The sequence below is a fragment of the Herpailurus yagouaroundi genome, unplaced genomic scaffold, assembly GCF_014898765.1.
Source record: "Herpailurus yagouaroundi ecotype Mexico unplaced genomic scaffold, PumYag 139, whole genome shotgun sequence".
NCBI lineage: Eukaryota > Metazoa > Chordata > Mammalia > Carnivora > Felidae > Herpailurus > Herpailurus yagouaroundi.
The window spans coordinates 50148188-50166316 of NW_024412394.1; the positions used below are offsets into that span (position 1 = coordinate 50148188).

At 35.9% G+C, this 18129-nt stretch overlaps 1 long non-coding RNA gene, 1 other non-coding gene and 1 pseudogene across 2 annotated transcripts in view; 2 read left to right on the forward strand and 1 right to left on the reverse strand.

Annotated features, from left to right (window-relative positions):
• The window catches only part of LOC121029790 (uncharacterized), a 588420-nt gene that overhangs the window by 101649 nt on the left and 468642 nt on the right, over positions 1 to 18129 (forward strand). The gene's annotated exons all lie outside the window — the stretch shown is intronic.
• LOC121029789 (high mobility group protein B1-like) lies at positions 5785 to 6572 on the reverse strand (annotated as a pseudogene).
• On the forward strand, positions 7234 to 7340 carry LOC121030171 (U6 spliceosomal RNA). The gene has a single exon (XR_005790100.1). It is a non-coding gene; the product is annotated as a U6 spliceosomal RNA (small nuclear RNA).

Here is an 18129-nt window from a genome sequence, read left to right on the forward strand (position 1 = left end):
TAGCTAAGGATGGTCACAGCTCCAGCTCTCATACCTTAGTAAGGAAGGTTGACATCAAGTAAATAATTATAAGTAAACAGTAATTACAGCAATACAAAATAATGTGAGGGAAAAGCATGGAGTGCTCTTGGAAGGTCTATTGGGAGGAACTAAAGTCAGGCAGCATTGGTGTCTCTCTTCTCTGGATTCCCAAAGCATTTTATTGCATATCTCTACTGTCACACCAGTATTAGAAGTTAAGTATCTATCTCTTTTAAGCCTGTGTTGTAGCTACTAGCCACATATAGCCTTTTGAATTTAAATTTAAAAGTAATTAAAGTAAAATAAAATAAAATAAAATAAAAATTTATTTCCTCAGTCACAGTAGTCACATTTCAAGTGCTCAGTAGCTACATTTTCTAGTGGCTGTCATATTGAACAATGCAGATAGAGAATATTCCCATCATCACAGAAAGTTTTATTGAACAGTGTTGCTCTAGACTACGAATTCTCCAATATCAAATATTGTGTTTCATTTGTCTTTGTATCCCTAGGGCCTGGAACAGTTATTTACATAACAGAAGCTCAATACTGATTGATTGATTGATTCATTTACTTAAAAAATATTTGTGTATATGCCTATTATATGGCAGGTACAATTCTAGGTATTGAAGGTAAAATAGTGAACAAAAAATAGTTTCAACTTCCATGGAGCTCACATTTTAGTGGGGTTGAGAAGAAATGGACAACAAACCAACAAGCAAATATATAATCTATCAGATAGTGATGAATACTATGGAGAAAAATCAAACAGGTTAAGTTACATATCAAGTAGCAGGAGGACAAGGCTTGGGTGTGATGGATTGACTTTTTATATAAAGTGGACAAGAAAGGCCTCATTGAGGAAATGAGTCATGTAGAGGGAGCAGCAAACGATGTCCCTGAGGCAGGAGTGTGTTTGACTTGTTCCAGGAACAAGGAGGAGACTGGTGTTCCTAGAGTTGAGTGAGTACTGCAAAGCATCATAGAAATGATAGTGGACAGCAGAGTAAGGAGCAGGGCTTTTTGATACTCCAAGTGAGATGGGAAAATATGGGACTTGTTGAGCAGAGGAATGAAGGGATTAGAATTATGTTTTTTTTTTTTTTAAACGTTTATTTATTTTTGGGACAGAGAGAGACAGAGCATGAACGGGGGAGGGGCAGAGAGAGAGGGAGACACAGAATCGGAAACAGGCTCCAGGCTCCGGGCCATCAGCCCAGAGCCTGACATGGGGCTCGAACTCCCGGACCGTGAGATCGTGACCTGGCTGAAGTCGGACGCTTAACCGACTGCACCACCCAGGTGCCCCTAGAATTATGTTTTAAGTGTGATTGATCCAGCTGTTGCATTGGAAATAGACTGAAGGGGTTAAAGCCGAAGACCAGTGAAAGGTTTTAAGGTAGGCGAAAATAGCAGCTTGAATGGGTGGTGATCATGAAGGTGGTTGAGTAGTGTCCACATTTTGAATATACATCAGGCACTATATGCTGATGGATTGGATGGGAAATGGGAAGGGAGGAAAGAGTCAGGGATGACTCCAAGCATGTTGGCCTGCGCAAGTAGAAGAATGGACTTTGCATCAACTGAAGTGAAGGCTGGAAGTTGTAGATTGGGTAGGAAAATCAGGAATTTGGTTTTGGAAATATTAAGTTGAAACATCTGTTGGGAATGAGTTATATACTGGTGTCTGAGGTCCAGCTAGAGGTATAAATGCTTGTTGACTGACTAACTGAATGAGTGAATGAAAAATTACTATCTTAAAATAGCAGTTCTGAATGTGAAGCTGCAGGGTTTAGATGTGGGGAATAGTTTGTACACAGACAAGACAAATTTCAAAGACGAGGCCTTAGAATGTGAACAAGCTGTAGATGTGTGGCCAAATAAGTAAGATTGATTAATACATTCCTATGATTATTATTCGAACAGGGATTTGGGGATCTTAAATTCAAAATATCCTCTGGTTCAGAAGATGGGGCAGGATGTGTTAGTTTCCTATGGTTGCTATGACAAATGACTACAAAGTTAGTAGCTACAATAATGCAAATTTATTATTTACAGAGGAGCAAGTCAGAAATTTAAAGTGAGTCTCAGGCTAAAATCAAGGTGTATGCCAGGCTGTGTTTCTGTTTAGAGGTTCCGGGGGAGAATTTGTCTTTCTCACATTGTAGCACTCTCTGGCTCTCCTGCATCTCTCTTTTACTTATAAGAACCCTTGTAATTACACTGAGCTCACCTGAATAATCCAGAATAATCTCCCCATCTCACGGTAGTTGATTGGCAATCTTAATCCCATCTGGAACCTTAATTCTCCCTTGCCATGTAATATAATATATTCACAAATTCTGGGGATTAGGATGTGGATACCTTGGGAGAGGTGATGTCTTGAGTTCTTTCTTTTACTGCCAAAAGATCAATATACAATAATAGAAGTGATTGAGAGGATGTCTAAAGTATAAACAAACTCCAATTAGACATCCTCTCAAATGCTTTTATTACTATATATTGATCTTTTGACACTAAAAGCCAAAAGAGGTTGAGAAAAGCTAAGCAAAGAACAATTTGAACAGGAATCCACATTTATATGAAGTTCTGTTTTCAATTAACTTAAGAATATTTATGGTATATGTAAAAACAAACTCAGACCTAAGAATATCATGCTGGAGGGTGTATATGTGTGTGCCTGTATTTGTGTAATTACTCCATATAAACATAATTATTGGTTATAAATTTTATGTAAAATCATATTAAATGAATACTAGCGTTTGTTCTATGCTACTCTCAGGATTTATTTTTGGTCATTTATGTATACCTTAGATTTATAAGGGCCTTATTTTCTGAACTTAATCTGTAAAATGCAAATGTCCTTATGGGTCATAGGATTGAACATTTGAGGCTGAGAGTATCCTGGAATAACTATTGTATTTTGTTGGTCTCAGAAGTGTTAAATCTTATTCTGAAATGTCTCTCCTAGTCATTGTCACCAACATTCTCATGGCTGCCTTTTCAGCCCAGGCCAGGATGGCTGTTATCAGTTTTCTAACTGGTGCTACTCAGGTGAATCTGGAGGCAGAGAGTAGAGTGGGTTAAGAGAGTGTTCTGGAATCAAATTATCAGAGTTCAGTCTTATTTTGGCTACTTTCTAGATGGATGGCTGTAGACATTTACCTCACCTCTGTAAACCTCAGTGTCCTGTCCTGTACAATGGGGATAGTACTGATTGCATAGAACTGTTATGGGGTTTATATTAAATTAGGAGTTAATGAACTTGACTAAGACAGCAAATTGTGAACTTACTGATTCTCAGATCCAAATCTATCTCTTGTTGTCCTGGCTTTTGATAATTGAACTGGACCCTTTGCCAACTGATGCAATGGTAGGTTTGTTAATAGAGTGTGCTAGAAGGGTCCTGCAAGGCATAGTAGAGGATGAAGCTTTTCTTCCCAGTTTTTGGGTCTTTTTTTTCCTCCTAAGGCCCAGCTATCGGTATGTGGGAAACCCAGTGGAGGTCACCCTCCAGTGAGTTTCTCTGGCACTGCAGTGGGCAGTTTTCTATATGCCATCTCTGACCTGCCCATATTCCAGCAGGCAGCTTCCATTAGACGAGCTTTGGCCTATGGTATCCCAGCAAATGTTACTGGCATCTCAGTGAACAGCTTCCTATGAAAGAGCTCTAACCCATGTTATCCCAGAAATCCCTGCTACCCAGCAGGCTCTAATCACCTTCTCCAAGGCTGAGGTGTGAATCTCAGACTGGTATTTAATAAATACCAGTAGGGTTTATTCTAGGATGACAGAGACGGTTTAACTTTATAAAATCTGTAATTAACCATGTTAACATATTGACAGAGAAAAATATGCTCATCTTAAGTTAACAAATCTTAAAAAAAAACTGTGAATAAAAAAAAGATGTCTACATAAAACTTAATGTGAACTTCACATTTAATGGTGAATTAATTAGAAGCATTCTCTTAAAGTCAGAAATAATTTAAGATGCCTGCTGTCACCACTTGGATTTAGCATTGTACTGGATGTCCTAGCTAGCTCAATATGACATGGAAAATAAATAAGAGGTATGGCGAATAGAAGAATAAGAAACCAAATTGCCATTGTCACAGATGATATAATTATATACATATGAAATTTAAGGGAATCTAGTAGAAGTAATCAGAATTCATCAAGGAAAATGCTTACAAAACTGTACATTAAAATTAATGGCACTTGAGTACCATCAGATACAATAGATTTAGAAATGTAATTTTAAAATATCCAATCTTTTAGTCACAGAACTATCAAATATGCGAGATTAAATTTAACATAATATACATATGACTTTTATAGAAAAATTTATAAAACATTATTGAAGAATATATACAAAGACCTAAATAAATGGAGAATAAAGCCATGTTTTTGGGCAGGAAGTCTCAGTATTTTAAAATTTTGATTCGCCCCAAAATAATTTATAAAAGCAAAGCTAGTTCAATGTAAATCTTAAGTTTTTTCAGAACCTGTCAAGCTGTTTCAAAAATTTATGTGGATGAATAAGGGGCCACGAATAACTAAAGGAAAACACTTGAAGAAGATTAAAGAGAATGAACTTACTCTATCATTATTAAGAGTTGTTATAGGGGCACCTGGTTGGCTCCGTAACCCAAGATGGGTTAAACATCCAACTTCGGCTCAGGTCATGATCTCAGGTTCATGGGTTCGAGCCCTGCATCGGGCTCTGTGCTGACAGCTCAGAGCCTAGAGCCTGTTTTGGATTCTGTTTCTCTCTCTCTCTCTCTCTCTCTCTCTCTCTCTGCCCCTCCCCAACTCATACTCTGTGTCTGTCTCTCAGAAATAAATAAACATTAAAAAAAATAAAATAAAAGAGTTGTTATAAAGATACACTAATTAAAATGTGTTGTATTAGCAGAAGGTTACACAATAAATCCGTGTAAACAGAACAGGGAGCCTAGAAACAGCCATGTGTGTATATGAAAAATTAACCTATGAGAGTAGTGGCTTTCTGGTCAATGGTGAAAGATAAGATGATGGTGAGGCAATGGACTAGTCATACAGGAGAAATAAATTTGTAGGCCTACCTCCCACCATACACAAAAATTCATCCTAAATGGATTAATAACATAAAGACAAATTGAAAAATATAAAAAAGTAATGAAAACAACTATGATGTTGGAAGTTAAGAAAAGAGCTCTTACACAAGACTTGAGAAGCACAAAGCTTAAAAAGATTATTAACTTTAGCTATTTAAAACAAAAAAGATCTGTACATAAAAGGCCATAAAATGAAAAGATAAACCCTATACTGGGTGAAAATATTTGTAATCCAAGCAACCAATAAAGTATTAATAAATATATGTATTAAATAAAACTTTAAAAGCAATAAAAGGGAAATATTTCAATAAAGAATGACAAAAGATATGAAAAGTCAATTAATAGAAGAAAATTTTAAGACCGATAAATAAACAGTTGTAAATCCTCACTGATAGTTATGGGTAATGAAATTTAAAACAAAATGGGGCAACATTTCATTAACAAGTAGATTGCTAAAACTTAAAAACTGATCATATGATGTGTTTTGCAATAATATCAGAACATAAGAACTTTCAAAAACTGCTGGTATTAGGATACATTGGTGCCTCTGCTTTGTTTTGTTTTGTTTTATTTTTACATTTCAATTTTTTTCTTTAAGGGGAGTGAGTTGCATATGGGGGAGGGTTAGATGCTTTATAGACAAGGAAAAAAAACTAATAGAACCAATTTATTCATCATAATCTTCATATTCATCTTCTTCATCCTCCTCCTCCTCTTCATACTCTTCATCCTCCTTGTCTTCCTCCTCTTCTATTTTTTTCTTGCTTTTCCCAGCCTTGACGACTTCCTTTTTTGCCACATCAGGCTTTCCTTTTTAGTTTGATATACAACAATATCCTTTTCATGTTTTTCCTTCAGCTTAGCAGCCTTCTTTTCATAAAGCCACTTGTCATCTGCAGGAGAGTTACTCCATATCTCTCCCAGTCTCTTTGCAATATTGCCAACAGATAGGTCAGGATGCTGTCCTTTGAGTTTTGGGTGGTACTCAAAACAAAACAAGAAAAAGGTTGAAGGAATCCCCTTGGGAGCATCGGGATCCTTGATCTTCTTTTTTGTTTCCTCTTTAGGGGGGACATGAGTTTTCATTTCTCTTCCATAATGGGCCCTATTTGCTTTTGCCACGTCTTCAAATTTTCCTTTCTCTTTGGAACATGGTCTTCCATCTCTTTGAGCACTTAGAAAACTGAGAAGTTGGCTGAAGCATCTGGGTGCTTCTTCTCGTGTTCCTCTCATCAAGTTTGCATACAGAACGCATATGATGACATTTTGTATCTTGGCTTCTTAGGATCTCCTCTGCCCATGTTTAATTATTTTCCTCAGCCAGGCACTAAGTCACCCAGTGCCTGTCTGGTTCTCACTTGCCCTGTCACTGTCTCTATGGAGCTCAATGTACTGTGGTGTCTGTGTCTGGTGAATGTACTTTGGAAAGTAATTTAATAATCAATGTCTATGGACTTGAGAATGTATACACACTACAAGATTACATTTCTACTTTTAAGTTATATATTGTGGTTGAACTCTCAAATGAAAAGGCATTCTCAAAATTATCATTGCAGCCTTGTTGTACTAACAAAAATTGAAAGGATCATAATTGTGCAAGAATAAGGAAATGGATAAATTAAGAAGAATGTATTAGAATATTAACAATTTTAAAAATGTACTGGAAGAGTTCATGTCAGCATTCTGTGATTCTCTTACGGAGGTAAGGGATGGTATCTCTAACACTTTATTCATATCTTTATTTATTTGTATCTGCTACATTTTATTTTATAAATATTTGAGGCAGATATTGCCAAATATCAACATTTGTTAAATTGAGGGAAGGGTGCTTCATATTTTGTTATATGGTTGAGACTTGAACAATGTAGTTTTGAACTGTGCAGGCCCACCTTTATGCGGACTATTTCAATAAACACAGTACAGAATGTAAGTGTATTTTCTCTTCCTTATGGTTTTCCTAATAACATTTCGTTTTCTTTAGCTTACTTTATTGTAAGAATACGGTGTATAAGACATATAACATGCAAAATATGTGTTAGTCAGCTATTGCTGAGGTTTCTGGTCAGGATTAGGCTAAAATCATTAAGTTTTTGGGGAATCAAAAGATACACATGGAGTGCTTGCTTCGGCAGCACACATACTAAAATGAGAACGATGCAGAGAAGATTAGCACGGCCCCTGCACAAGGGTGACACACAAATTCTTGAAGTGTTCCATATTAAAAAAAAAAAGTCATATATGGGTTTTTGACTGTATGAGGGTTGGCACTTTTAACTCCCACAAGTTTCAAGCGTCCACTGTATTATTATCTGTACTATTCCAAATGCATGAAATAGTTCATAGTTAAAATTAAAATATTTATTTAAATGAAGGCAATACTCAAAATGTTAAGGTGTTTACCTATTCTTTATTTTGCCCCACTGCATAAGTTTGAGACTGTGGCTGTAATTTTAGATGGAGTCTTAAGTCTCAGTACTAAGAGAAGATATCTTGCTAATGATCATAAAAGAAGGGATTCTTAATCTTGGATTCATTAGTGCTGTGCTCTAATTAACTAAGCTAACTGTCCACAGGTGACGACATTTATAAACAAATAAAAACCTTTGCTTGATGAGTTTGGACACTCATATGATTAAGATAAGGAACAGCTGTACTGCTTGTGGGACCAAGAATAAGATGCTGTTAACATTGCTAGTCAATCTGACATGAAAAATGTTACAGAGTATAGAACATTTGGGCTATTAACATCTAACTATCAAATAAAATTTTAAGTTGCATTTTTTATTGAGAAGATAGTTAGCAGTGGTTTGTTTTAATTTAATTTTTATAAAACAACTATGTGTGTAGAGTTGAAAAAACAGTAACTTTGAAGAGAATTTGAGGACTTTGAAAAGAAGAAAAGAATCTCTTTTCTGCATTTACAGATATTTCAGAAATCCCATTTCAAATGTGAGGTTTAGGTTTCTAAAAATCTCATGGCAAGACAATTTCTTAAAGTTTTATTTATTTTTTGGTTATGGGACTTAAGGACCTAAGAGAAATATAGGGTAGGAATAACAACATTTATAGAGTAGGTACGTCAAAGCTTATATATACATACACATGTGTGCATATACTTATGCATATAAAATATGTATAATTTAAGTGATACTAAAATATAAAATGCAACAAGAAAGTTAATGATATTATTCATAGTTTTTTTTGAGTAATAGCAAATATTGAATTGGTTTCATTTATTTTTTATTGGAAAGGGAGGGAGCTGGCTTCTCCTACTCAAACCATGGTTCTTTACTCTCTCATCATTCAGATTGAGGTTTGAATTTAGTTGTGCATTTGTGGCTTTGAGGGATTTTGATGGCTAAGCATGGCTAATTGGCCCTGTTGAATGGTTTAGACACTTCAGAAGACATTTTCTGAAGTAACTTTTGGTTGTATAAAGTATGATCTTTGGGTAAGGTTGTGTTGGATTGATTTTAGAGTATGCTAAAATGCTAAAGTTGGAAGTTTTTAGAATAATTTCCCCATCATTATTCCCCCAAAGCAGTAACAGAAAGGATAATGAGGAAAGAGAGATCTGTACCTTCTCAGAGACAATGCTATGGTTCTTGATCATCTGATCGATGCTAGTTACAGAAGAGGCCCAGCAATGCCCACATATTAGATTTGGAATTGTCATGGTCACTGAAAATGTTTAGAGAAGGAAATTCTCTAAACTTATGTAAAGGAACATAATGTAAAAGGAACTTATGGTCAGAGAGGGAGAACTCTAAACATATCTGACTGCATTAAACCATAGAATTATAGAATCCTATGTTATTAAAGCTGGAAGAAACCTTAGAAGTTTTCTAGTTTAACCTTTTCATTTTTCATCTATCGTAGAGATACTTAAAACTGTGTCTAAAGGCACCATTGGCTCAATTCTTTTCTAATTTATTTTGACAGTCATAACAGTCAAACCAATTGTGTGTAAAAGAGACACACAGACAATTTCAATGGGATATTAACCTCTTGATACATTATTTTAAATATCAGTCATAAAAAAGCCAAGGTTTAGAAGTCCAGCTTATGGCTTATGTCATCCTGCATATTTTAAATGCACCATAGTTGGAATTTAAATGCCAAATTGTCTAGATATCTTATACTGCCAAATATGCTTTAAATAGACAAGAACTATGCTATTTATAACCTCAGAACACCATGAAAAACCTCATTTTCCTAAGTGTGAAGTGTGGAAGCTAGGATGAAAGAGAGTGTTTCACTTGATTTATAAGCTTTAAAATATTAAAAATAAGGAACTCCAAACCAAGACCTGGCTTCCAACATTTGATGAGTATTTATTTGATGAGTATAAACTATCTCTCTGGAAAAACTGCCACATTCTGGTTAAAATTTTTTTTTTTCAAAGTGTTCTCAAAAATGGTCTTCCAAGTAGGTGTGAGTAGTTCACAAAGTGGGAAAATTCACCAAGAGAAATTTTTAAAAGCCCACGAAGTTTTTCTGGAGAAAAATGGAGAGAACCTCTGGAGGATGTATATATGAGGTAAAATAGAACTTATAGGAAACACAGAAATCCTTTCAGGCTTCCAGGTGACTGCGCACTTTTTTCTGACAGAAAGCAAGATGGAATTTAATATTCAAAAATTTTGTTAGGGGAGTTGGCTATGAAAAGAAATAAAAGAAGGTGTCCTTAGAGGCTGAGAGACTCATTAATTATGAGGCAAACCTGGGGCTCCTGGGTGGCTCCGTCGATTAAGCGTCTACCTTTGGCTCAGGTCATGATCTTGCGCTTTTGAGTTAGAGCGTCGTGTCGGGCTCTGTGCTGACAGCTCAGAGCTTGGATCCCACTTCAGATTCTGTGCCTCCCTCTCTCTCTGCCCCCTCCCCCACTCACACTCTGTCTTGTTGTCTCTCTCTCAAAAATAAATAAAGAATAAAAATAATAATAAAAAAGAATAACTATTAAAAAAATATGAGGCAAAACTGACTTTAGGTGAAAGAGAGAAGAAAGGTCAGCAGAAGCATCCTAGATTGCTGTGCAGTCTGAGGAAGGTTCATCAAGGCCTTGAGCCCAAGTGGGACAATAAAGGAGTCTTATTATCTCCCAGGATCCAGGAACTCATCTGCCTGAGTAGCCCTGCTGCACATGGTCAATGGGAGATAGCTGCCTGTGGGAGTACAGACTTGGGGCAAGGACTCAGAAGGATTTCATAGAATAGCAGCTGGCGCTGTGGATCAATTTCACTAATAGGATGTCTGCATGATGAATTCTTATAGCTGCTACATCAAACCAAAATTATGGGCTAAATTATGAAACAGACAGTTTAATCTGCTTTCTCCCCACTTTTCTTTCTTCACCACATCTCTTTTCCTTTATAAAGTGTTTCTTCTTCCCTACTCCTCTTAGACATTTAGTTACAGCCTTTGAAATATCTTCTACTCTGGGAAAATGGTTTGTTCCTGCAAAATATCTAATATTCACAGTAGGGCAAAATTCCATGTTCCTTAAATATTTTGCTTTTGTATCCCCTAAAAGAATAAAAAAAATGATCAACTTGCTCACAAATTCTTGGTTTGGAGTGCTTTCTTTTTAATATTTTAAAGCTTATAGATTAAGTGAAATATTCTCTTTCATCCTACCTTCTCCACTTTGTACTTAGGAAAATGAGGTTTTTCATGGTGTCCCATAGATTATAAATAGCATAGTTCTTGTCTGCTTAAGGCGTATTTGGCAGTATGTGATACGTAGACAATTTTGCATTTAAATTTCAACTATGGTGTATTTAAAAGATGCCAGATAGGAGAGTGTCCCAGATGGCAATGTAGAAAGACCCTGAACTTATCTCCTCCACTGTCTGAAGAAGAACTGAGGGCTGACTGAACAACTTCTCACAACGAAAGATAGAGAGGCCATATAGAGAATGGCAAGAGACACACACACAGAGAGAGAGAGAGAGAGAGAGAGAGAGAGAGAGAGAGAGTAACAAAGGGAACCTCTACACCCAATTCTGCAAACTGCAATACAGAGGGATAGTACTGAGGGGCTGTGAGAAGATTAGTCATCCTTGGAGCACAGAAAAAAGCCACAGTTTAAGAGAGAAGATAGAATGAATATAAAGTTTCTACCATTAGAACCTTTCCTGCCAAACCTTGGAGGAGGTGGTGAGCATGATGGTTTATGATTCCCTTCCACCTTGACAGTGTGGATGAGAGCATAGTCTGGGCACACGAGTTGGCTCACTGCCTCAATGAGCCCCAAGTCCCTAGCCCACACCAGCACAAGCCATCCCACCAAAGTGGCCTCAGTGCAGCACACACTGAGATACCCCTGGTGAGCTCTCATTATAGCTCTAGTCAACATGTCAAGGTAACACAAGAGCAAAATACCCTGGAACACTCCAGGCCCATACCAATTTGGCTCTGACTCACCAGGGTGTCTCTGCATGGAATATCCCAATACCTCCTTGCCCATTTGCCTTGGCTCTAGCTTCCCTGCCAGGGTGCACCTGTGTGGAGCAACCTGGGGCACACTGACTTGTACCCATTTCAGCTTTAGCTGTCTTGCCAGGGTGGGTGCCTTCTGTGTGTCAACCCATGTATGCTTCAATTCTGGCCATCCCACCAGGGAAGCCCTATCATGGAGTGCTCTGATATTCCCAGCCCATGCAGCCACAACTCAAGCCAGTTAGCCAAAGTCACCAGGCACACATAGTCTACATAGGGGATGGCCAGATAAGACCATTCCTTCAAGTTTAGGAGGAGTAGCTGTTCCACCTAATTCATAGAAACAAGCACAGAAAGTCAAGCAAAATGAGACAGAAAAATATGCTCCAAACAAAAGAACAAGACAAAACCTTGGAAAAGGAACTAAATGAAACAAGGATAACCCATCTATCTAATAAACATCTCATAAGTCTACTTAATAAAGAGTAATGGTCATAAAGATGCTCATTGGACTGGAGAGAAGAATGGATAAACTCAGTTAGAACTTCAACAAAGAGATAGAAAATATAAAAAAGAATCAATCAGAGTTGAAGGATACAATAACTGATATGAAATATATACTAGAGGGAGTCAAGAATAGAGGATGCAGAAGAATGGATCAATCTGGAAGCTATCTGGAAGACAGGGTGTGAAAAACACCCAAATTGAATAGCAAAAAGAAAAAAGGTATGGGCACCTGGGTGGCTCAGTTGGTTAAGCGTCCGACTTTGGCTCAGGTCATGATCTCGCAGTCCTGAGTTTAAGCTCTGCACTGGGCTCTGTGCTGACAGCTCAGAGCTTGGACCTTCTTTGGATTCTGTGTGTCTCTCTCTTTCTCTGACTTCCCCACTCTCTCTCTCTCTCTCTCTCTCTCTCTCTCTTTCTTTCAAAAATAAATAAACATTAAAAAAATTAAAAAAAGAAAAATGGTAAAAAAATTAGGATAGGTTAGTGGATCCCTTGGGCAACATCAAACAAACAAACAAACAAACAAACAAACAAACAAACACTTGTATTATAAGGGTCCCTGAAGGAGAAGAGAGAGAGAGAAGAGCAGAAAACTTGTTTCAAGAGATAATAGCTGAAAATTTTCCTAACCTGGGGAAGGAAACAGATATCCATGTTCAGGAAGAACAGAGAGTTCCAAACAAGATGGACCCAAGGAGATCTAAATATAGTAATTAAAACGTCAAAGATTAAAAATAAAGAGAATTTTTAAAGTAGCAGGGCTTAAACTCAAGGACCGTGAGATCATAACAAAAGCTAAAGCAGTTTGCCACCACTAATGATAAAGGGATTTCTTTAAGTGGAAAAGAAAAGGCCATAACTAGAAGCAAGAACATTTATAAGAGGAAAAATTTCATGAGTAAAAGCAAACATACAGTAAAAGTAGTAGAGCAATTGCTTATAATGCTAATATGAAGGTTAAAGCACAAAAATAGTAAAATTGATTACATCTAAAAATTTGTTAAGGGGACTCACAAAATAAAAAGGTGTAAAATATAACAATACAAATGTGGAAGGGGGAGTAAAAATGGAATTCTTTTAGAATGTATTTGAACTTAAGTGGCCATTAACAATATAGACTGCTATATACTTAAGTTGTTATATTATATAACAAATATATAACAAATATTAACAGACATAAAGGGAGAAGCTGACACTAATATGACAATAATAGGGGATTTTAACACCTACTTACATCAATGGATAGATCATCTAGGCAGACAATCAATAAGGAAATGATGTCTTTGAATGATACATTAAACCAGATGGGCTTAACCGATGTATGCAGAACATGCTCTCCCAAAACAAAACATTCTTTTCAAGTGCACATGGAATATTCTCCAAGATAAATCACATGTTAAGTCACAAAGCAAGTCTTAATGAATTTAAGAAGATTGAGATCATATCAAGCATCATTTCCAGCCATGGTATGAAACAAAAAGAATCAATCACAAGAAATAACTAGAAAGAACTAAGGAGGCTAAATAACATGCTACTAAACAACCAGTAGGTCAATGAAGAAATCAAACAGGAAACAAAAAACACATGGAGACAAATGAAAATGAAAACACAATGGTCAAAAATCTCTGAAATGCAATGAAAGCATTTCTAAGAGGGAAGTTTATAGCAATGCAGGTCTACCTCAAAAACAACAAAAATCTCACTTCAATAATCTAAACTTAAAGCTCAAGGAACTAGAAAAAGAAGAATAAATAAAGCCCAAAGTTAGTAGAAGGAATGAACTAATAAGTAGTAAATACGAGAGTGGAAATAAATGAAAAAAGAACAATAGAAAAATTCAATAAAAACAAGAGCTGGTTCTTTGAAAAGATCAACTAAATTGATAAACCTTTAGCCAGACTCATGAAGAAAAAAAGAGAAAGGACCCAAATAAGTAAAATCAGAAATGAAAAAGGAGAAGAGAAATAACAACCAGTATCACAGAAATACAAAAGATTATAAGAGACTACTACAAAAAAATTGTATGCCAACAAATTGGACAACCTAGAAGAAATGGGCAAATTCCTGGAAACATGCAATCTTTTAAAACAGAATTAGGAAGAAATAGAAAATATGAATCAATTGTGAGTAATGAAATTGAAGTGGTAGTCAAAAAACTCCCAACAAACAAAAGTTTAGGACCAGATGGATTCACAGGTGAATTCTACCAAACATTTAATGAAGAATTAATACCTACTTTCCTCAAGCTATTCCAAAAAGTAGAAGAGGAAGGAAAGCTTCCAAATACATTCTACAATGCCAGCATTAACCTGATACCAAAACCAGACAACACTACAAAAAAAGTGAACCACAGGCCAATATCCCTGATGAATAGAAATGCAAAAATCCTTGACAAAATGTTAACAAGCTGCATTCAACAATACATTAAAAGGATCATTCACCATGATCAGGTGGGGTTTATTCCAGGGATGCAAGGATAGTTCAGTATTTGCAAATTAATGTGATACACCACATTAACAGAATGAAGAGTAAAAATCACATGATCATCTTAATAGATGCAGAAAAAGCATTGACAAAATTCAACATCTGTTCATGGTAAAAACTCAACAAAAGTAGGTTTAGTGGGAACATACCTCAACATAAAAAGGTCGTATATGACAGACTCACAGCTAACATTATACTCAGTAGTGAAAAACTGAGAGCTTTAACAAGACAAGGATGTCCACTCTTTCCACTTTTATTCGACATAGTACTGGAAGTCCTAGCCATAGAAATTCGAAAAGAAAAATAAGAAAAGTTCTTTGAATTAGGAAGGAAGAAGTAAAACTGTCCCTATTTGCAGATGACATCATATTGTATATAGAAGAGCTAAAGACTCCACCAAAAAAACTGTTACAAGTAATAAATGAATTCAGTAAAGATGCAGGATACAAAATTAATATATAGAAATTTGTTGTGTTTCTATACACTAATAATGAAGTAGCAGAAAAAGAAATTAAGAAACAATTCCATTTATAATTATACCCAAAATAATAAAATACCTCGTAATAAATTTACTCAAGGAGATTAAAGACCTGTACTATGAAAACTATAAAACACTGATTAAAGAACTTGAAGATGACACAAATTGAAAGATATACCGAGCTCATGGGTTGGAAGAATTAGTTTTGTTAAAATGTCCATACTATTCAAAGCAATCTAAAGGTATAATGCAATCCCTATCAAAATACCAAGAGTAGTTTTTACTGAACTGGAACAAATAATCTTAAACTTTGTATGGAACCACACAAGAACCCAGATAGCCAAAACAATCTTGAGAAAGAAGAACAAAGCTGGAATTATCACAATCCCAGATTTCAAGATATACTACAAAACTATAGTAATCAAAATGGTATGTTACTGGCACAAAAATAGACATGAGATCAATGGAACAGAATAGAGAGCCTAGAAATAAACCCGTGCTTATATGGTCAATCTATAACAAAAAAGGCAAGACTATGCAATGGGGAAAAGTCTCTTTAATAAATGGTGCTGGAAAAACTGGACATCAATATGCAAAGGAATGAAGCTGGACCACTTCCTACACCATGCACAAAAATAAACTCAAAATGGATTAAAGATCTACATGTGAGACCAGAAACCATAAAACTCCTAGAAGAAAATATAGGCAATAATTTATTGGATATTGGCCTTAGCAACATTTGTTTGATTTGTGACCCAGTGTGTAATCTATTCAGGAGAATGTTTCATGTGCACTAGAAAAGAATGTGTATTGTGCTGCTTTAGGATGAAATATTCTAATATATCTGTTAAGTCTATCTGGTCAACTGTGTCTTTCAAAGCTATTGTTTCCATGTTGATTTTCTACTTATATGATATGTCTATTGCTGCAAGTGACAGTCCCCTATTACTATTGTATTGTTATCAATGAATTTCTTTATGTTTGTTATTAATTGATTTAAATATGTGGGTGTTTCAAGTTGGGGGCATAAATATTTACAGTTGTTAGATCTTATTGAATAGATCCCTTTATTATGATATAGTGCCTTATTCACCTCTTGTTACAGTCTTTGGTTTAAAATCTAGTTTGTTTGATATAAGTATCCAGTCTGGCTGTCTTTTGATGTCTATTAGCAGGATAGATGGTTCTCCACTATGGTGAATCATGATCAGTAAAGATCAAAGAGGTTTTTGCCTGCTTTCTCCTCGAGGATTTTGATGCCTTCCTGTCTTACATTTAGGTCTTTCATCCATTTTGAGTTTATTTTTGTGCATGGTGTAAGAAAGTGGTCCAGGTTCATTTTTTCTGCATGTTGCTGTCCCGTTTTCCCAGCACCACTTGCTGAAGAGACTGTCTTTATTCCATTGGATAGTATTTCCTGCTTTGTCAAAGATTAGTTGGCCATATGTCTGTGGGTCCATTTCTGGGTTCTCTATTCTGTTCCATTGATCTGAGTGTTCTTGTGCCAGTACCATACTGTCTTGATGATTACAGCTTTGTAGTATAGCTTGAAGTCTGGCATTGTGATGCCTCCTGCTTTGGTTTTCTTTTTCAAGATTGCTTTGGCTACTCGGGGTCTTTTCTGATTCTATACAAATTTTAGGATTATTTGTTCTAGCTCTGTGAAGAATGCTGGTGTAACTTTGATAGGGATTGCATTGAATATGTAGATTGCTTTGGGTAGTATTGACATTTTAACAATATTTGTTCTTCCTATCCAAGAGCATGGAATCTTTTCCCATTTTTTTGTGTCTTCTTCAATTTCTTTCATAAGCTATCTATAGTTTTCAGCATATAGATTTTTCACCTCTTTGGTTAGATTTATTCCTAGGTATTTTATGTTTTTTTTGTGCAACTGTAAATGGGATCGATTCCTTGATTTCTCTTTCTGTCACTTCATTGTTGGTGTATAGGAATGCAACCAATTTCTGTGCATTGATTTTATATCCTACAACTGTGCTGAATTCATGAATCAATTCTAGCAGTTTTTTTGTGGAATCTTTAGGGTTTTCCATATAGAGTATCATGTCATCTGCGAAGAGTGCAAGTTTGACCTCCTCCTGGCCAATTAGCATGCCTTTTATTTCTTTGTGTTTTCTGATTGCAGAGGCTAAGACTTCCAATACTAGGCTGAATAACAATGATGAGAGTGGACATCCCTGTCTTGTTCCTGACCTTAGGGGGAAAGCTCTCAGTTTTTCCCCATTGAGGATGATATTATTGTTGGGTCGTTCACATATGGCTTTTATGATCTCGAGGTATGCTCCTTATATCCCTACTTTCTTGAGGGTTGTTACCAAGAAAGGATGCTGTATTTTGTCAAATGCTTTCTCTGCATCTATTGAGAGGGTCATATGGTTCTTGTCCTTTCTTTTATTGATGTGATGAATCATGTTAATTGTTTTGCGGATATTGAACTAGCCCTGCATCCCAGGCATAATTCCTGCTTGGTCATGGTGAATAATTTTTTTAATGTATTGTTGGATCTGTTGGCTAATATCTTGTTGAGTATTTTTGCATCCATGTTCATCAGGGAAATTGGTCTACAGTTCTCCTTTTTAGTGGGGTCTCTGTCTGGTTTTGGAATCAAGGTAATGCTGGCTTCACAGAAAGAGTTAGGAAGTTTTCCTTCCATTTCTGTTTTTTGGAACAGTTTGAAGAGAATAGGTGTTCACTCTTCCTTAAATGTTTGGTAGAATTACCCTGGAAAGCCATCTGGTCCTGGACTCTTGTTTTTTGGGGTATTTTTGATTACTAATTTGATTTCCTTACGGTTATTGGTCTGTTAAAATTTTCTATTTCTTCCTGTTTCAGTTTTGGTAGTGTATATGTTTCTAGGAATTTGTCCATTTCTTCCAGATTGCCCATTTTATTGGCATATAATTGCTCACAGTATTCTCTTATTACTGTTTTTATTTCTGCTGTGTTGGTTGTGATCTCTCCTCTTTCATTATTGATTTTATTTATTTGGGTTCTTTTCTTTTTCTTCTTGATCAATTTTGTATCAATTGTATCAATTGATCAATTTTGTATCAATTGTGTATCACTTTTGTTAATTCTTTC